This window comes from Polypterus senegalus, chromosome 16, assembly GCF_016835505.1.
Source record: "Polypterus senegalus isolate Bchr_013 chromosome 16, ASM1683550v1, whole genome shotgun sequence".
Taxonomy (NCBI): domain Eukaryota; kingdom Metazoa; phylum Chordata; class Cladistia; order Polypteriformes; family Polypteridae; genus Polypterus; species Polypterus senegalus.
In genome coordinates, this window is record NC_053169.1 from 21,440,605 (window position 1) to 21,462,524 (window position 21,920).

Sequence of the window (21,920 nt, forward strand, 5' to 3'; positions counted from 1 at the left end):
ACCATATGAACTCTAGTCATTTGTAGTTCCTGGTACTTTTTTTAGCTTTTACTCCAGGGTATGTACTTTTCTTTCAACCAGGAACCATCATGGATGAAGCTCAGATGATGCATTGTGCTGACTGGAAGTCTACAAGCACTGAGCCAAGAGGTGAAGAAGAGGGTGGACTGGGTGGAGAAGAGTGGCAGGAGTGGTTTGTGATAGAAGAGTACCTGCTAGAGTGAAAGGGAAGGTCTATAAAACAGTAGTGAGACCAGCTATGTTGTATGGTTTGGAGACAGTGGCACTGACAGAAAGACAGGAGGTACAGCTGGAAGTGGCGGAGAGGATTAGGAGTGAGTACATTAGAGGGACGGCACAGGTACGGCAGTTTGGTGACCAAGTGAGACAGGCTAGATTGAGATGGTTTGGGCATGTGCAGAAGACAGATGAGGGGAACATCAGGAAAAGAATGTTGAGGAGGGAATCGCCAGGCAAGAGGAAAAGAGGAAGGCCAAAGAGGAGGTTTATGGATGTGGTGAGGGAGGACATGAAGGAAGTTACTGTGGCAGAAAATGATGTCAAAGACGGGGGATAGATGGAGACAGATGATCCGCTGTGGCGAAACCTAAATGGGAGCAGCCAAAAGAAGATTATCTATTTATGCATTTATTTTACTATATATTGTTTTTCTGTACTTGAGTTGGCTGTATAGTTTTCCCTACACACATGTGGAAACACAGTGTGCCTGTGGTCACAGTACAAACGTGTCGACTTTGATCAGCCAGTTTCTCTTGTTGTTTTCTAGGAGTAAACATGGCCATTGTGCTCTCTGCTTACTCCAGAGAAGAGCAAGCAGCAGTGATCCACTTTTTATAGTCTGCAGCGTTTCACCACAGTGGAGTTTAAAAATAGATTGAGAACTTCTAAAATGTTTGGACAAGTGTTAAGCACGGCAGTGAATGTGAGACATGTGTCCGACTACTTCTTCCACAATAACATTGAGCAAGTCTGCACCAAGAAACTGCCCATCTCATAAGGATTTTAGCCCCTCCAGCCAATAAAATAATAATTGATCACTGCGCACTGCTCTTCTTTGGTGCAAATGAAGACAGCCATGTTTACTCCCAGAAAACGACATGAGAAACTGACAGATCAAGATCGATATTTTTCAACAGTGACTGTAGACACGTTGTGTTTCTACATGTGTGTATGGAAAGCTGTGCAGTCAATCCAAATAAAATGATCATAAAAGTGTGGACAATTAACTCTCATGTATACAGTATTTAATTTCTTTTTATTTATTGATTGTAAAAAGCTTCTATCTAGGGTGTCATGTTGTTAATGCTGCTTGATGGCTTCAGGAGACCAGATCTGAATGGTGATGTACTTACTTTCAGTGTCAACTATGCCTATTTCTGTCTGGATTAACTTGGGCTGGTGAATTAAATGTGTGTGTGCTCAGCAATGGACTGAAATGGTGTCCAGGGTAGGCTCTTGCATTTCCATTTCTTTCTTTCTTTCTTTTTCTGATTACTGAAGTTTCTTCACAACAAATTTGGAAATAAAATTAAATGATGTTAAAGTGACCCAACCTGAGTGATGATTATGAATGTGAGTGTCCATTGTAACAAGTGCCTAACGTTCCGGGATAGTCTCTGGACCCCAACAACCTACAACAGGATTAAAAAAGTTAAAGAAATACACAGAGCTATCTGTCAGTAATTGCCTGTATGGAGTTCCTTTATTCTCTCCTTGTCCTTGTGGGTTTTTTCCTGAGTATTTTCATTTTCTCACAAATCCTAGTCTCGGTGTTCAGTTGCTGTAGTTAGTGTTATACCGTGAGGCAGAACCTACACTGAAAGCACTGAGTACAAAGCAGGAGTCAGCACACCCAGGGAGACAACAATTAACACACAGCTTTGAGATGACAGATAAAAACCATTCAAACAGGGTGAAAACATGCAAAATCTACATATAAACTCACAAGAATGGAATTAAAATCTTGAACTTTAGGGCTGTTATACAGCAGCATTATCCCTTCACTTTACAGTCATGGAAACTAACAAATTGTGAATGAAATCTAGTACATGGCACGCAGGTGAAGAAAATTAATGTCTGAATAAGTGGAAACATATGATCCTGTCAAGAAAATAAAGAGTTCAAAAATGAATGACTAATGGATGGAACAACATCCTAAAAAAACTTGACTAAACTGGAATTCAACCAGGACTTAGATGTTCAGGAGGTGGGCGAATGTCTGACTCCACTACATACACAGTGGTGAGCAAAAGTAGGCTTATAGTTAGTTGTTTGTATGGAACATGCAGGTAATGATTTACTACAATAGCTTTATTAGCTCAATAGCTTTAAGAAGAAGACAAATAATGCAAATAAATAATAAAATAATTAGTAAAAAAATATAAATACAAGAAAAAAAGTGTTTCACTTACTCACAACTGTGAACCTACATTTGCCCACCCCGTATATACAAATGTCTGACTGAGCTTCATCTTGTGAGATGTTATTTGATAGTATGATTTACAAAATGATTGGCTGTGTTTTTTATTTATTTAAGTTGATTGAATACTGTCCTCTCTTCCTTGGATTATGTGATGAGCGAATTTGTGTACAACAGTTCTTAGTCTCAAGCATTCTTATTTTGAGCATCATTTGCTTCTGTTGGGGTTTTGAAATACTGTAAGTATCTATTGGGTTCATTTATGTTTGAAATATAGTTATAGTTTTAATATCCATTTGTAATTTGGTCCGTTATATCGCCACCATTTGGAAGCACTACTGATATCCATTGCTAAGACTGTCCCAGACTGGGCATGTCTTTAGCGGTCATGGCCTGTCAATCACAACATGAGGGGATAAAAGATCATCCAGGGGTATGCTTGGATTCCAAAACCCTTGAAACGTTTTTTGAAAAAAAAAATCTTTGTTTTGTTTCTCTGGTCTTTGTCCACTCTGCTCTCCTTCTGACTTCGATTTTGTCTTTTGATTATTGGCTTATGTTACTGATAGTTATTCTCCTGGTTCTAAGTCTCGCTACGTTTTTTTGTCCACGTCCTTGTCTTCCAGTTGTTCTTTGATTTCTCGTGCCTGCTGGGCACAATAATACTTAGAACTATGATGTTTGGAGATGGATAAAGATTAAAAATTCATAACATCATTATTCACATAGGGAATGATGGAAACACCTGAGTGGTGAATTGTTTTTCATGTGCTATTCATTAAAGGTCTAACACATGGATGGATGTACATAATAGTTTGTGGTACCAGAGTATCTATGGCCTAAGATCAATGACTAACTTTGTAGTCTTACTGAGGTTACAGCTACTTAGTCGGACTGCTGAACAGACCCACACAGGTCGTGAGGAACGACTAGTGGATGCCTCTATTCGGGACAAGTTCTGCTTTACTGGGTATTTTGATGCATAATATTGCATGGAGGACAGGGACAGTGTCTCAGAACTGGCAGACGATGGTGATAGTCCAATTTTTAACAACAGGGAGAAAAGAATGTGTGGCAATTACAAAGGGATCACACAAGTAGAAGAGCCTATGCCGGTGTGCTCGAATGGAGACTTTATCAAATAGATGAACCTCAGATCCAGGATTAGAAATGTGGATTACATCCTCACCAAGGACCAGTGGACCAGCTCTTTGAAACTCCTGCACAGGTATTTCAGAGGTCATGGGAATTTGCCACTCCTGTCTACATTTGTGTTCTGGATTAAAAAAGTTATGTTTTTTTGCAGTACCTTGTAGAATATTGTGTGAAGTGCTTCAAAGATTATGGAGTTCTGGAGATGCTGGTGTGTACCATCCAGTCTCTTTATTTGCAGAAAAAGAGAGGTGTGTCCACATACTTGTGATTAGCTCAAGTCTGTGAAGTGTGGGTGCTCTGTTCAACCAAGGGTGCATCTTTTATCCGTTAGTAGATGGGATATCAAGATGCCCCTGCGGGTTGGAGAAGATCTAGTTTGGAAACCAAAGATGGGTAGATAGATAGATAGATACTTTATTATCCCCAAAGGGGAAATTCACATAATCCAGCAGCAGTATACTGATACAAAGAAACAATATTAAATTAAATAGTAATAAAAATGAAAAGAATTAAAATAAAATTAATGTTCGCATTTACTCCCCCGGGTGGAATTGAAGAGTCGCATAGTGTGGGGGAGGAACGATCTCCTCAGTCTGTCAGTGGAGCAGGACAGTGACAAAAGTCTGTCACTGAAGCTACTCCTCTGCCTGGAGATGACACTGTTCAGTGGATGCAGTGGATTCTCCATGATTGACAGGAGTTTGCTTAGTGCCCGTCGCTCTGCCACAGATGTTAAACTGTCCAACTTTAATCCTACAATGGAGCCTGCCTCTATTGTGTACAAGTCGATGTTGTCCTGTTGGTCTCATCCGATGGTGATCTTGGTTTACAAGTGAGATGGAGCTGGGATGAAAATTAGTACCTCCATATCTGAGGTCTTGGTCCCAGAAAAGAGTGGCCTGCCCCCTGCAGGTATGAGTTGAAAAGTTGTCTAAAGTAAAGGAGTTCAAGTACATCGGAGTAGGGAGGAATTGGTTGCAAGACTTCAAACAGCAACAGCAGTTTTGTGGATATTGTACTAGACCACTGTAGAAAGGAAGGAGCTACGTCCTAAGATAAAGCTTTCGATTTCTCCATCTTCACCTGCAGTTATAAGCTCTCTGTAGTGACCAAAAGAATGACATTGCATGTACAAGCAGGTCAAATGAGGTTCTTGAACACGGCTGTTAGGCTGACTCCCCATAATATGGGAACAATACAGGAGGACATCAGAGCAGAATGTCTGCTTCTCAAGATTGAAAAGAGTCAGCTGAGGTGTTCTAGAATGAAGTTAGAAGTCACTTGGGCACCTCTTATGTAAGTTGTAACAGGAGATGACCTGTGGCAGACTCAGGACTTGCTGGAGGGATTATAACCCTCTGCTGGCATGGGGTGACTGTGAATTCCCTAGGAGGTGTTTTAAGATGTTTCTGAGGATTGACTGGCCTGGTCAGCCTACTTAAGCATGTTACTACAAAGAACTTCATCAGGATAAGAAGTTTAAAACAATGATGATGGTGATGACCGTGGTTACTGCCATGCAACAGCGGAGTACCTGGGCTGGTATAAACCCAGTTGCTTGGTGGAGTTTTAGAAACTGACTGAGTGATTGATTACTTCAGTTACTGAATGACTGATTGATTAATAGTCATCCCGCAATAGAAGAGACTGATTGATTCTATTATTAGTTAACTTTAAAAAGAGAAATAAGACCCTCAATCATCTTTCAAAACTTCCTCCCAGTACTCAAAGCTGCTTGCGTGAGTGTTGAACAGCTCACTTAAAACATCAGACAGCTCAGACAGGGCTGCTCAATAGGACTTCTGTATAACTGTATGCCAACGCATTTTCAAAACAGGAAAAGGGACAGTCAAGCTGGATTTGGTCAGAAACCGTGGGCTTGCCCACAGTTATAAGGTATATTTTTGGTTTGAATTTTTCTGACTTTGAGACATACATTGGCAATGACTGATTCACACAAACATGTCTACTACTGCTGTTTTTTCCAAGTTTTATAATGTGTCTGTGTCCTCCATTATAAAATCATGCTTAACTGTCTGAGCCCATAAAAGTCTAAAGTCATCTTCAGAATCCTCCAGTCATAAGAGAGACTAATGCAGGAACCTTGTGTTGTTGAGGTTATTAGCCTTACTAATAACAAGAAGCCCTTTCTAACTCCTTCCTACCAAGCTTGCTTCTTTTACTTTCCTCAAAAGGGAAAAACAGGAATGCATGGGGGACACTGGCTCTATCAACAGCTAATGATTTTCTTGTGGAGTTCTGCACCTCCCCATTTTACACTGTCAAATGAATTGTTTCTTTTTTAATAATATAAATACCCACTGTGTATTGCCATTTGCATCCTGGTCTCTGCAAGTACTGTATGTGAGCATTTTTATTACTAATGCGCTGTGAGGTCTCTGAGGTCTACCTTTGCCATCTCACCTTACTCCTTTTCTTTTATTTACAATGTTGATCTGTCCCTACTCTATTCCCTTCTCAACCTCTCCATAACTTTTGTATTTCACTTTATTCCACCTAAAAACTGGTAGAGGTTTGTCATGCTGTCCAGTGCGAAGCCTTCTACCAACCCATAGTCATTAAGTCAATCTGTCACTGCAGTCTTTCTATTGTGTCATCCATCTCCAGGAACATTATTGTTAGGAACATAGCAGTCAAGTTTAACAATCCCAGCTACCAAAAAAGGACTGTAAGCTTATACATTGCTTATATGTCATCCAAGCACACATTTGGTGATGGGCTTTACCCCAGATACTTCTTGCCATCTTTGTGCCAAGAATACCCCAAAGAACATCCAATATCAACTTTAAGGAAATGGCTGACCATAGCCTCCTTTTGGTTTGATACTTGTCTTCTTGTCTTGTAATATATCCACTAAGATTTCAGTAAACCACAGTTTTTACTACTTCTAGACATCTTCTCTCTTCATGTTATTGTCATCCAAAGAAATCTATTTTCATTGGGAACAATTGCTGCTAAAATAGGAATTTCCTTAAATGTCTATCTTTTGATCTCCAGAAGGCTTCCTTTCTTAATCTTACCTAACTGAAGGTTACATGTTAAAAGATCAACAGGTCATCTAGCCCTACCATCGAGAAGTTACAAGGCTTGGTCCGATTACTACAGAGTCGAGTGGACATTGGTCAACACTGCAGTTCTCTGTCTTAGCCTCGTCTCCTTATTTCAAAGCCTTTTAAACTGGACACCTTTCCCTCTGCCTCTTGGTTTCATTTAAATATCTTTATTTTCATTTCCATTGTTACCCTTGGCATGGGAAGTGGAGGATGTCATCAGGGGTTGCTGACTTTAGTAGTAATACCGGTAGTAGTAGCAGTAGCATTATCAGGTGTTCTGCACATAATAAACATCTTACTTGTATGTTCAACAAACACAGAATAAATTTCACCTTTCTGGTACCATCCATCCATCCATCCATTAGATAGATAGATAGATAGATAGATAGATAGATAGATAGATAGATAGATAGATAGATAGATACTTTATTAATCCCAATGAGAAATTCACATAATCCAGCAGCAGTGTACTGAAAAAAAAAACAATATTAAAGAGTAATAAAAATGCATGTAAAAACAGACAAAAACTTTGAATAATGTTAGCGTTTACCCCCCCAGTGGAACGGAAGAGTCGCATAGTGTGGGGGGGGACGATCTCCTCAGTCTGTCAGTGGAGTAGGACAGTGACAGCAGTCTGTCACTGAAGCTGCTCCTCTTTCTGGAGATGATCCTGTTCAGTGGATGCAGTGGATTCTCCATGATTCACAGGAGTTTGCTTAGTGCCCGTCGCTCTGCCACAGATGTTAAACTGTCCAGCTTCATTCCTACAATACAGCCTGCCTTCCTAACAAGTTTGTCCAGGTGTGAGGCGTCCTTCATCTTTATGCTGCCTCCTCAGTACACCACCGCGTAGAAGACGGCACTCACCACAACCGTCTGATAGAACATCTGCAGCATCTTATTGCAGATGTTGAAGGACGCCAACCTTCTAATGAAGTATAGTCGGCTCTGACCTTTCTTACACAGAGCATCAGTATTGGCAGTCCAGTCCAATTTATCATCCAGCTGCACTCCCAAGTATTTATAGGTTTGTACCCTCTGCACACTACCTGCTACATCCTAACACATGGTCACAGGGGCTTGATGGCGCCAATCCCAGCCAACACAGTGTGCAAGGCAAGAACAAACCCCGGGCAGGGCGCCAGCCCACCGCAGGACACACACACACACACACACACCAAGCACACACTAGGGACAATTTAGGATTGCCAATGCACCTAACCTGCATGTTTTTGGACTGTGGGAGGAAACCCACGCAGACATGGGGAGAACATGCAAACTCCACACAGGGAAGATCTGGGAAGTGAACCCAGGTCTCCTTTCTGGTATCATGATTACTTAATTGCATTTCATTGTTTCTAATACTGTGCAAAACCTGTTTACTGTTGGTCCTTTTTTCTTTTTCAATATTTAAACTGAATAAAAATTTGATTATAAAAATCTAAACAAACAGGAGAGGGAAGGGGAAAAGCTCTGTTTGACCTTTGCAAACCCGGGTCTTTCCATATTTGGAACGGGAATTGTGCTTTTTGGGAATTGTAACCCAATACAGGAAGCACGACAGGGGGACTGATAGTGAATAATAACATGAACTAATTAACCTTTAATGGGTACAAAGACTGAAACAGCACACAAAAATAATAAACAGTGGGACAAAGGCTTTGAAAGGAAAAGGGTCATCCAAGATAACCCATGTTTCCATGTCACACACACACATACACACATATTCATTCTTTCGTGAGTGTTCATGCATCTTTGGTCTGACACATCCTATCTGAGGGTTCAAAAACTTTTTTACCTCCAAAATGTGTATCTGAGACGTGCCTGACTGTTAAAAGATATGTTTGGTATTTTTCAATTTAAAGTTATTTTTCACATTCATGAGATATATTAATTTGCCAATATGGTGTTCTAAAGTGAAGCATTTCTTTGGAAAGTTTACAAAATACATAGCCTTGGATTGGGTGCCAGTCCATCGTAAAGCTCACTCATACAGTATAGCCACACTCAAACAAGGTCAATTTGAAATCGCCAAATCAACTTATTTAGCACTTTTTTTGTAAATGTGAGAGGAAGACTTGAGTATCAGGAGGAAAACAAAACCCAGAAATGTGAAGAAGGTGCAGACTCCACATGCACAACAGCTGGAGATCAAATCTGAATCCAGGACTGTGTTTCTATATCCTGTATTAGTTGGTACATTGTATGGCTGCAGTCTTCATCTATATTTATTTTATTTTAACTAATGTATGTAGGATTTTATTTTTACTCATCGAACAAATGAAAATAAGAATTCCGAGAATGGAGGTATGAATGTTTACACAGTGAGAACAGAACCATCCAATTCAGGATCAAATGGAATCAGAGATTACCACATTACCACTAAGTGCAAGGTGGAAACCAACATGGGATGTGGTGCTATTTCATGACAGCTTGCATCCATCCATACTGGCCAACTTAGAGTGCATCTAACAAGCGCACAGAAGAAGGTTCCAGAGAACATACACAAACAGAGTAGACAGTAGCCAGGCAGGCCAGAATTTACTGTAAACCCTGCCTCCTAGAGCTGTAAAACAGCAGCATAAACCAGTGCCCTGTGCCACACACTAATAAAGCTGGGATACTTTAGCATCTTTTTCTCATAAGAAGACTAAAGAGGTTATATCCTAGGGAAAGCCAATAATATTATTCCGTATAGTGTCTATTCATAGAATCTTTGGTTAGTATTATTCAAATAGGTTTCTCCTTTAGAGGAATAGGTCTAGGTCAGGGTTGCCCAGACTTTTTCAGCTTGCGAGCTACTTTTAAAATGACCAGGTCAAAATGATCTACCTACATTAAAAATTATATATACAGTGGTGTGAAAAACTATTTGCCCCCTTCCTGATTTCTTATTCTTTTGCATGTTTGTCACACAAAATGTTTCTAATCATCAAACACATTTAACCATTAGTCAAATATAACACAAGTAAACACAAAATGCAGTTTTTAAATGATGGTTTTTATTATTTAGGGAGAAAAAAAATCCAAACTTACATGGCCCTGTGTGAAAAAGTAATTGCCCCTTGTTAAAAATAACCTAACTGTGGTGTATCACACCTGAGTTCAATTTCCGTAGCCACCCCCAGGCCTGATTACTGCCACACCTGTTTCAATCAAGAAATCACTTCAATAGGAGCTGCCTGACACAGAGAAGTAGACCAAAAGCACCTCAAAAGCTAGACATCATGCCAAGATCCAAAGAAATTCAGGAACAAATGAGAACAGAAGTAATTGAGATCTATCAGTCTGGTAAAGGTTATAAAGCCATTTCTAAAGCTCTGGGACTCCAGCAAACCACAGTGAGAGCCATTATCCACAAATGGCAAAAACATGGAACAGTGGTGAACCTTCCCAGGAGTGGCCGGCCGACCAAAATTACCCCAAGAGCGCAGAGACGACTCATCCGAGAGGTCACAAAAGACCCCAGGACAACGTCTAAAGAACTGCAGGCCTCACTTGCCTCAATTAAGGTCAGTGTTCACAACTCCACCATAAGAAAGAGACTGGGCAAAAACGGCCTGCATGACAGATTTCCAAGACGCAAACCACTGTTAAACAAATAGAACATTAGGGCTCGTCTCAATTTTGATAAGAAACATCTCAATGATTGCCAAGACTTTTGGGAAAATACCTTGTGGACTGATGAGACAAAAGTTGAACTTTTTGGAAGGCAAATGTCCCATTACATCTGGCGTAAAAGGAACACAGCATTTTAGAAAAAGAACATCATACCAACAGTAAAATATGGTGGTGGTAGTGTGATGGTCTGGGGTTGTTTTGCTGCTTCAGGACCTGGAAGGCTTGCTGTGATAGATGGAACCATGAATTCTACTGTCTACCAAAAATCCTGAAGGAGAATGTCCGCCATCTGTTCGTCAACTCAAGCTGAAGCGATCTTGGGTGCTGCAACAGGACAATGACCCAAAACACACCAGCAAATCCACCTCTGAATGGCTGAAGAAAAACAAAATGAAGACTTTGGAGTGGCCTAGTCAAAGTCCTGACCTGAATCCAATTGAGATGCTATGGCATGACCTTAAAAAGGCGGTTCATGCTAGAAAACCCTCAAATAAAGCTGAATTACAACAATTCTGCAAAGATGAGTGGGCCAAAATTCCTCCAGAGTGCTGTAAAACACTCATTGCAAGTTATCGCAAACGCTTGATTGCAGTTATTGCTGCTAAGGGTGGCCCAACCAGTTATTAGGTTCAGGGGGCAATTACTTTTCACACAGGGCCATGTAGGTTTGGATTTTTTTCTCCCTAAATAATAAAAACCATCATTTAAAAACTTAATTTTGTGTTTACTTGTGTTATATTTGACTAATGGTTAAATGTGTTTGATGATCAGAAACATTTTGTGTGACAAACATGCAAAAGAATAAGAAATCAGGAAGGGGCAAATAGTTTTCACACCACTGTATATATATATATATATATATATATATATATATATATATATATATATATATATATATATATAATATATATATATATAAAACATTCAAAGTCTGAATCACAATCTGATTGTATGGGTGGTTACCTACCAGGTAACGTGTGTGGTTGGTCTGCAAGTCGGCAAACATCCGCCACGGGTGCCCTCTCAGTTGCGAGAAGCAGATCATAGAATGTTATATACTTAACTGTCAAATAATGCAAAGAGTACGTGACACGTGTTTCACCCTATTTTGGGCTCATCAGGCGTACACACTCCACTGCACCCACATCGGGGATCAAACCTCGAACGTCAGACAAATGCACTTGGATGGTGACATTGTGAGAAAAGAAATCCTCTTCCAATTCCACATTCAGCCCATACCCTCCCCAAACAATTTTTTTTTTTAAAATCCATTCTTTAGTCAATATAAATTGGAAGGCTAACTAGATCACTTAGATAGCCAGGGTTTTGCAGTAGCTCACGCGTTTGATCGTGCGTGTGGGATGACCAGTGTGTTAGCAGAAAAGAGATCTCAGACTGGCCGCCCTGTATGTCAATCAAGTGGCAAATGCCATAGGGACGATATATGATAGACTAACGTTTAAAAAAATTTTTTTTTGAATGCAACGCGATCTACCTGCACTACCTTTGCGATCTACCAGTCGATCGTGATTGACGCATTGGGCACCCCTGGTCTAGGTTATACACAATTCTTTGTTTTACCAAAATCAAAAGAACAAATCAAAACACACGGTCAAGTTAAAATACTCTTAATGATTTTGCTCATGTTTGCCTAAGTTTAAGCACTTCCAGTCTGGAACCAATAAATGTCCACAGCTGACAAAAATGCAGATGTAGTGTCACTTTCACATTATGTCCCAGTGCGTCCTCCCATTGGCATGTGGTGAGGAAAAATAACAGCACTGACTGGCAACAAAAATACATAAATATGTTGGAAAACATAAAAAATAATTTCAAATATAATGTAATAGGTGAAGTCAGTTTTACAGCGGTTAGCACTGCTGTCTCCAGGTTCAGACTCTGTGCCTAGTAATTGTGCCTGTGGTTTTTCTCTGTTAGGTTGAATTGCAATTCCAAATTTGTTCCCCTTATGTGAATTGCAGTATGTGTGTGATTGATTTCTGCAATGGACTGGCACTCCAACCACAGCTGATTTCTGCATTGTTCCCAATGATACAAGGATTGGGTCCACGTCCTTGCAGCCCTTAACTGAATTTAGAAAGTATGAGATTATTACTCTGCATTATATTGTCCGATATTAAACCAAATAAGTAGTACTCCTCAGTAGGCAAGATACAATGGGAGTACAAATACTAATTATATTTGAGACCCAAATCATTTAAATGTATGTACAGATAAGAGAAGAAAAATCTTTTAATAAAAGCCACCTTTAAGAACTTATAATGAGATAATTTCACTTAAAAGTTTATTTCTAAATTTGTGAATTTATTCTTGATTTTGAAAACTAATTTAAATAATTGACTTGTAAATGTATCACTCTATGCAAGATTTCCTTTTATACAGTTACAGTATTACATAATTTCTTGTCTAATGCATAAAATCTGCATCTTCTTCCTAAAACCTTGTGCTTTAAAAAAGTGGGTTCAGGAGACCCCCTGCTCTAAAGGTGATTACAGTTTTAGTTTTTCTAGATTGGCAACCCTAACCAAACCCAAGTAGTAGTAGTAGCATAAGTAGTCTTGCCAAGTGTACAGAGTGCAGTCATATTGTTACTAGCATTTCCCACCAACATGCTGACACTTTCTGGCACCATGATAAACTATTTCTATGTTTTACAACATATCCATGTTACCTGTCAAAGAAGCGTAACAGAATACATTTAAAAAATGTTGATATCTCTTGCCCTACACGTATCTTTAGTGCCTTTCCTCAGAATCCTCGTGTGTCTGAACCCCTCTTGACCGGCACCCCCTCTCTTGAGTGCAGTCCCATCACGCCTGCTTCTCAGATTCCATCACTTTGAGGCACTTTGCTCACCTCCCGTCTGCTTTGAGGAGACTCTCTGAATGCCTTCTAAGCTTCTACTCCTCCTCATATGTCTGAAAATCGCATTTCGTCTTTCAATCACGTCTCCAAAGCCAAATTGGCTGGTCACACCAAAGCCAACTGACGAATCAGATTGCTCAAAGGAACCAGACACACCCACAGACCTTAGTGTTTTATTATATCTATATCTACTGTATATTTATAAAAATCAATGAGTGTATGTACATACAGTATGTATGTTCCACCATCACATCCAAACAGCTGGAGCGATTTTCATGAAACAACAATTGTTTCTCAATGGTCAACTAAAAATACTGTAGGGTGAAATCAGCCCTAGACCCCCCGGGTAGGGTGGGTGGTGATCTTGCAGTCTTGTATGCATGTTATCATCCAGTTGACACTCAGAGGGCGAACTAGAGGCGACTGTCAGCATTTTTTATGTTTGAGCACCACCACGGCGCCCCTGTTGCTTTTGAAATTAAATAGAGTTCTACGCGTGCAAGTGTATGTGTCTGTCCGGCCCGAAAGTTAGACATGGAGTCGGGGTGACTCCAGCTCCGAGGATACGCAAGCAAGGTCCACACACCAGCAAAGGGAAACCTCCAAAGAAAGACAGTCACTTAACTGCTAATGCACAAACGATGAGAGCACTTCGGCAACACAAATCATCCTAGGAGAGAGATGCCCAGAGTAGTTCTGACGATTTCAACACTTTCTAGGATCCCGTGCCGCTTACACAGTTAGTATATAGCAGGTGATTGCCAGCATTCTTTATGTTTAAGCAGCACCGCGCCCCTGTTGCTTTTCAAATTATATAGAGTTGGCTGGGTCTGAGCGTCAAATGGATGATAACATACATACAAGACTGCATGACAAAGACATTAGTGAGTCTTTATTGTTTGTTAATTTATTTTGGTTTTTAAAGTTGTTTTTTTTTTTTAAATTATATTTTTCTCAAACAATTAAAAAAAAAAACACTTTATTTTCCTCCCGGGCAACACTGTATGTTCCAGCATCATTTCCGAACGGCTAGAGAGATTTTCATGAAACTTGGTACAAATGTTTCTCATTGTTTCGACTAGAAATACTGTAGGGTGAAATCAACCCCTTCTCTTTATCTTGCGGTCTCGTATGCTTGTTATCATCCAGTTGACACTCGTAATTGACCACCAGAGGGCGAACTGGAGGTGACTGGAAGCATTCTTTATGTGTGAGCAGCACTGCGTCCCTGTTGCTTTTCAAATTAAATAGAGCAAGCATCAAATGGATAACAGCATACATACAAGACCACAAGACAAGCACATTAGTGAGTCTTCATTGTTTGTTAATTTATTTTTTATTTTTAAAGTTGTGTTTTTTTTTATTATATTTTTCTCAAACAATTCAAAAATAAAACAAACACTTTATTTTCCTCCCGGGCAACGTCAGGTATTTCAGCTAGTAGTAGATAATGTTATGTATTTTATCATCAACATTAACTGGGGCACATATCTAGAGGCTGACTAGCCAAATGTTTTTTTTTTTATTTTTATCTGTGCCATGTTAGACACAGTGCCTTATTTCTCAGAACTAACAAAACTTTAGCACTGCTTTATTGGTCTGAATGGTCCCCATGGTACTTACAGATATTATTCATATAATTTTATTAGTAACATAAATTACACATTTATTACGTGAATATGTTCAGTGATAAAGAGGCATCATTTATAAAAAAAACTGAAATAATGTTAATTTAATCATTAAAATATATGTTAAGATAACAGGAGAAGACAGGGTCTTGTATAATATCTGAATATTGTTACAAACCAAACTCCAGAAATGCTCCATACATCCAACAAAACAACCATTTTATAAGAACACAAGAAATTTCACATAGGAAACAAAAGCTATTTTGCCCATCATACTGGTTTGCTTATCCAACAGCTACTTCACCAAGTTTCATGTGTACAGAAGTGGTTCCTAGCGTCTGTTCTGAATGCACTTCCCCAAGAATTCCACTTGGTGTCCAGATTTGTTAGTCCCTTTTTAATTGATTCCCCTTGGGGGCATCTGAAGCTGAAGTGGCTGCAGCTGTAACTGCTGTGCCATTGTGTTGCCCACTCGTCTGTTTAAGCAGTTCTAAATATCATTAAGTGTTGATTACTCTCATGTGATTTATTAGCTTCTTAGAAAACTACAACTAAGAGCACATGCCTGTCTCCTGGTTTTCTTGATCACGTTTACTAGTCATGCTGCACTTAAAATGATGAAAAAATATGAGTGATCAACTTTTCCATATCTTTTTACCGAGAAATTCTTTTAAACATTTTCCAAATGCAACGCAGAACAATCTGGAGAAATTATATATACTGTATATATATATATATATATATATATATATTGTCAGGGAGGCCAGGGGCGGCAACCGGCTGGGACGCCTGAAGGAATGGAAGAGGGTCTACGCCCGCCCTGGATCACGTGGGGCCGCCACCCTGGTTGCTTTGGGGCCACGGGTAGAGGGCTTGGAAGCCCAACCCTGTAGGGTCCTGTGGTCACCGCCAGGGGGCGCCCCGATGCCTTTGGAGCCCTGGACCTCAGCACTTCCGCCACACCAGGAAGTGCTGGGCGGAAGAGAAGTAGGGACACCCGGAGAGCTTCTGGGAGTACAGCCGGCACTTCCGCCACACAGGGGCGTGTCGGCGGGTGATTGCCAGGGAACACCTGGAGCATATCCGGGTGAAGATAAAAGAGGCCGCCTCCCTTCATTCGAGGCTGGAGTCGGGTGGAAGAAGGACAAGGTCAGAGACGAGAGAGAGTGGAGGCGGCCCGAAGAGTGAAGGCATTGTGTGCTATTGGCCAGGACTTTGGGGACTGTTGAGGTTTGTGTGTGAACTTTAATCTTGTAAATAGTGTAAATAAACATGTGGTGGTGAATTTACAACATGTCTGCCTGTCTGTGCCCAGGTAACGTTCACACGTTATATATATATATATACATATATATATATATATATATATATATATATATATATATATACATCAGTTGATATGGGAGTGCCACGGTATTCTCCAGGGGGACCACTGCTGAAGTTCAGGAGCTTTCACCTGATCAACCTAGACTTTTGCCACTGTGACCCTTACCATGAAAAGCGAGTAAAAAAATATGAGATTATTTTACACCGCATATAGTAATCAGTGTTGCTGCTTCATGGATCCAGCATCCTGAGTTTGAAGTGCATACATGAGTGCTGTCTGTATTGAGTTTTTATGTTCTCTCAGTTTCTATGATTTTTGCTTGAACACTCCAGTGTTCACATTCCAAAGACATAGAGGTGAGGTTGATTTGGAAGATCCACAAATAACCTGTGTGTACGCAACTGTGGATAAATGCATGAGCAGGCGTTGAGGGGACTAGTACCCAGTCCAGGGTTGGTTTCACCCAGATAGGTTCTCAACCTCAAGCCCTGATTTGGATTAGGATTACAAGGTTTACAATAAAAAAATAAACAAATAGATAAAATTGAGATGCTGATCTTCTTCCCTACACTGATATCTCAATTTGTATCATGAAAGACGGTTACACAATAAATTTTAATGAAGTACAATTTAAGTAATTAACCTATATACAAACATTCAATCAGGCTATATACAAACATTTATTATAAAAGGACTAATTAATCTGTTTATCCAAGGAAGGGTCATGGGGCAGATGGTACCTATCCCAGCAATCATCAGGAGCAAGGCAGGAACACCTGGGCAGGGCACCAGCACATCACAGGGTCAACACACACACACACACACAATAGGGCTAATTTAGCAACACCAATCCACTTAATGTGCATGCCTTCAGACTGTGGAAGGACACGAGCAACAAGATGGAGAGAACATACAAACTGTACATAAGAAGCACCTGGGACATGATTCACCCATCTCATTACTGCCAGGTAGCAGCACTACCAGAGTGCCAGTGTGCTGCCCTGCTTACACACATGTTCATGCAAAGGTTCTTTCCCATAATGAACTTAGATATATTAGCAGAAAGACTTGGCAAATGAACAGTTTTTTTTGTGATGACAGCTACTACTTAATGTTGTAACTTGCAACATACAACTTATTATTAATATCACATTCAGCTGTGAACCAATACAGTGTTTTCTGGTGATCACAACCCAATGAAGACAAGGGGGGAAATACCATCTGCAAACAGCAGGGATACTACCCTTGCATTGCCAAACTGGATACTCTCAAATTCCGCAGTCATGCCAATGAAAATCATGAACAAACAGAGGAGAAGACAAGACGCACCATCAGGGTGTCCAAGGCCTGTAATGACTGGATATGAATTAATGGCCAGTATGGGAAAACCACTCTGTGTTTGCAAATACAAGGACCAAGCAGCATGTAGCATCAGCCCTGTAGCCCATTATTCTTGAAGTACAGTACATTCCACTGGGTACATAGTCATCCACAAAGGATATCTGTACAGTATTGACAAATTCCTGTGATACCTCAGATATCTTCCAGGACAAAGAATGAGTGCAATATTCCATGGCCAAGATGGTACGTGTATTGCTTCTACTGTATCAAAGCTTCAACTATCAGATGGTAATGCTTTCAGAATTTTCAAACAGATTTTGTTTACCCCTATGGCCACGTTCCTCATCAATCACCACAACAACCTCAGCAACATATTTGGGCCCAAATGCAACTAATGCTTCTGGCACCGTTTCCTGCAAGGAAGGTGTATCTAACCAAGTCTAAGTACTCCTTAAACTCTTGACAATATCCAACTGTTGCCAGTGTTTACCCACCCTGACTGAGAACAGGCTAGACTACATCACTTATACTTTGAGTCATCCAGTAGTTTGCCAGAAACTCCTCAAGGTTGTCTGAAAGTCATTATCTGCCCTCTCTCAGGAAATATTTTCCCTTGTTAACCTTATCAAGAACACACATCTCCAAACAGTATAGCCCTAAGGATCTCTGAGGCTCAAATCTGGGGAGTGTGGTGGGAAGTCTATAATGTCAGCATCAGGCACAGGCCAATATCTAACTCTGGATGGGATGCCACTCTATGACAAATCACCTTTCAAGGATTCTAATAACAATAAATCAAATATTACCATGAAAAATGGAGCTAATTACAGTGCTGTCTGCTTAGCAGAGTTTCCACATTTAGCAGACACAGTCAGAAAAGGCAGTGCTCCTCATCTTCTACTCACTTGTGCACAGCAATTCTCCACTGGCAGAGGAAAATGTGATCACTTCAAAACCAAATGTCAAAAATGGACAGAAATCTTGTTGTCCAGGATGCACAGAAAGACTGACACAGGATAATGAACACAAGGAAGAGAGCAAAAAGTGTCCGTCCATAAACATTAAAAACCTGCTTAATCATTGTTTAAGGTGCCAAGCTGTTCAATCGTGCAGTTCAGTAATGCAGGAGGTCCAAACCCATCCTGGCCAGCCCTGGATGGTGTAGCAATCTATCCCAAATACCCACACACATACACTCCCAGTCACGCAGGATAGTTTAAGGCCGTCAGTTTAAGTTAACAAGCAAGCCTTTGGGATAAGGAAGGAAAACAAAATTATCTGTAGAAAATCCCACAACAGTAAAAAAGCATCCGAACCTAGCGAGGCACCAGCAGCAATCGACTGTTCTACCATGAAACACAGTGCAAATTTTTTTAAACATTATCAGAAAAAATGTAAAATTAAAAAAAATGATAACTAAAAACACAAGTTCTTTACAAAAGGCAAATGAAGCAAAATACATTTGTGGAAATGATACTAACAATTACACATCATGGAAATTTCATAAACTCAGTTTGCAAGCTGGCTTGCATAAATGTAAGGAGTCCAAATTAAGCCTCGGCATAATGAAAGAAGTCCCTGGGATGTGCCTCCTATCCACGATTAGAGGAGCGTTGTGAGAGTCTGCCTCAGTAACAGCTCCAAACTTTCATTTCCTGTATTCCTGGTTTGGTATTTGACATTGCCTTTAAATGAGCAAATGGGCTGCAATATTTCACTCTACCTTGTTTAAAACAGGAGGTGTAACTGAAGTCTTCTGACACTCCGTGTTCTTACAGTCTGCTGAATGATGTCCTTTCAACTGCTGCTGCTGCCAAAATGTTGATCTGCTGAGAAAAGAGATTACTGTAGCCATGGAAAATATGCCAGCAGCAGACTAGGATAGGCCCAGCTTTGCATTTTAATTAGAGAAAATCCAGGGCTTTCAAATTTCCCTTTCAGTCTAAAGCAGCAACGATCAAACAAACAGGCTGTCAAGTACAGAGTATAATAACAGTGCATTACTCCACACATGGGACGTAACTCTGTTTTAGTAAATTACATCTTTTCGTTATAAAAGATATTTAGCATAACACACTGATCTCCAGGGGGACACTAATTGCTGTAAAGTGAAACTACAGGGTACTTTCAAAACTAAACTAAGAAGCAGGCTGGGAAACATCATAGTGACTGTTAGTCCAGGTAATCTGTCTTTGAGGTTAAATGACTAGTGGATATGTATAAACTAAAGAAATACTAAACAAAATCAGACAGACCAATCTGGAACATCATGTAATGAATTCCACCAGATTCATCAGGTCTTAAGATCAACAACACAACAACCTAACATAACATTCTCTGGATTATGTCTTTTTATTTTGAATTGCATGGGGGGCTGTAGCCTATCCTGGCCATTTTGGGCACAAAGTAAAAGACAATAGCAGCAGAACTAGCATTCCACCACAGGGGCTACTCGATCAAGTGGCACCAGTTTATAACCCAAAAGACATACTATGCACATTCTGATGGTAATGTAGGAGGAAAACTGAAGTACCCAGTCCAAAAGACATGCAAATACAAAACAGACAATTGCTAAATGGAGGATTTATATCCAGAATGCTGGAATTGTAAGGCTAACTGCTGTCACCCTTTGAGGACAATATCTCTATTATAAAAAAAATCTTGGGGAGGCAGACTAGGGAGACGAGTAGTGATCTTCCCAGAAGATAATTTGAAGTCCCATGAGAGACACTTTAACTTATTCCCAGCTCTTAAAATAATGACAAGCGATAAGCAAAACACGTAGCTCGCAGCAGATGATCCGACCACTTCTCCTTGCATGCGTTCAGCCACCCTAACCCCCCTCTTCACAACACGAGCAGCAGAGAGTCAGTGAGTTGTTGGATTGCTTTTGGCAGACACACATCATGTGCTCACAGCTCTTAAAACAACGACATGCGACAAGCAGAACAGGCAGCTCGCCAGCAGCAGAAAGACAGACAGCAGATAATCCGACGGTCGCCCCCCCCCTTCACAACGTGAGCAGCGTTATACGTCCTGCGAGAAAGAGATGTCACCACGCCCAAGGCCAGAAAAAAAGGACAAATATTGTTTTTACAAAAGTTTTAAGACAAAAGTGAAAATAATGCATATACAATGAACCCTCGTTTATCACGGTTAATCCGTTCCAGACTCTACCGTGATAAATGAATTTTCGCAAAGTAGGATTCTTTATTTATAAATCTAATATTTTCGCAGTTAGAGTATAGAAAACCTGTTTACGACCTTCTAAATAAGTTTTTTAACATTATTAGAGCCCTCTAGACATGAAATAACACCCTTTAGTCACCATTACACTTGTATTACCCAATATATTAGACAAAATAAGAGAAAATAAGACATATTAGACGTTACAAATATCATATTACTAGGCGCACTCCCCTTTTAAGGCGACCGACTTTTATCCCCAATTTGTGTGCGCTCCATGTGTACATCAGGCATGCAAGTGTAGGGAATGAGAACAACAAAGTGCCCATTCATAACATCTCCCGAAAACCTCAGTTTTTTTTTATCCCCTCAAGTGCCTGTCCAAAGTCGTACAATGTCAGCCCAAATCTGTACCGCTAAAGACGGAGTTTCATGCACTAAATAAGTTATAGATGAGAATAAGCAAGCACCATCTCCCCTGATATTTACTACGCAGTGAGGCATTTGTACTCCATCAACATTAATTATTTCCAGAGACATAATTTTGTCTATTTTTCCAGCGCATCGTCCACAAAAGCAAGGGAAACGAGGAGAGCACCAGAACTCTGCTCACATCGCGTCGCTTCGTATCTCAAGCTGCAAGTAGTAAGTCTGTAATAAGCGGAATACCGCTACGCTTTATACTCACGGGACAGAAGGACAATCCCGAACGCTTTTATATAGTAGATTATTGTACTGTACATTTAATTGCACACAAACACACACAGTTCTTACACACAACCACTAACCTATGAAGGCACGACCTCAGTAGGAGAGTCTTCAGAGGTGGTGCAGTATCTTCAGCAGGTGCATTGTTGTCTTCTTTCGCTGAAGCAGTACTAGGAGTAGGCAGTGGGTGTCTGGGTGCGCGGCTGAAGAACATCTTCATAGGCAGTTGCTGGTGCTGTCTTTTCATATGCGTGAGGAGGCTTTTGTAGGGTATTGCCATCTTTCATCATATCCAAGAGTTTCACCTTCTCCTGGATAGTAAGCATCTTCCTCCGGCGCTTAGTTTTATTGTCAGAAAGCTTAGAAATAGCAGCACGTTTAGGAGCCATCGTAGGGCTTAGATAAAAGTTCTCAGAAAGCGCATGCATAGTGACGTAAGCATGTATGAGAAAAAAATCGCGATAGAGTGAAGCCGCGAAAGTCGAAGCGTGATATAGCGAGGGATCACTGTATAACAATTCCCATGAAATAAACAATCTCTTTAAATTGTATAT

General features: G+C 40.3%; 1 protein-coding gene across 4 annotated transcripts in view; it reads left to right on the top strand.

Annotated features, from left to right (window-relative positions):
- The window catches only part of slc29a1a (solute carrier family 29 member 1a), a 196,284-nt gene that overhangs the window by 65,087 nt on the left and 109,277 nt on the right, over window positions 1–21,920 (top strand). The window lies entirely within an intron of this gene.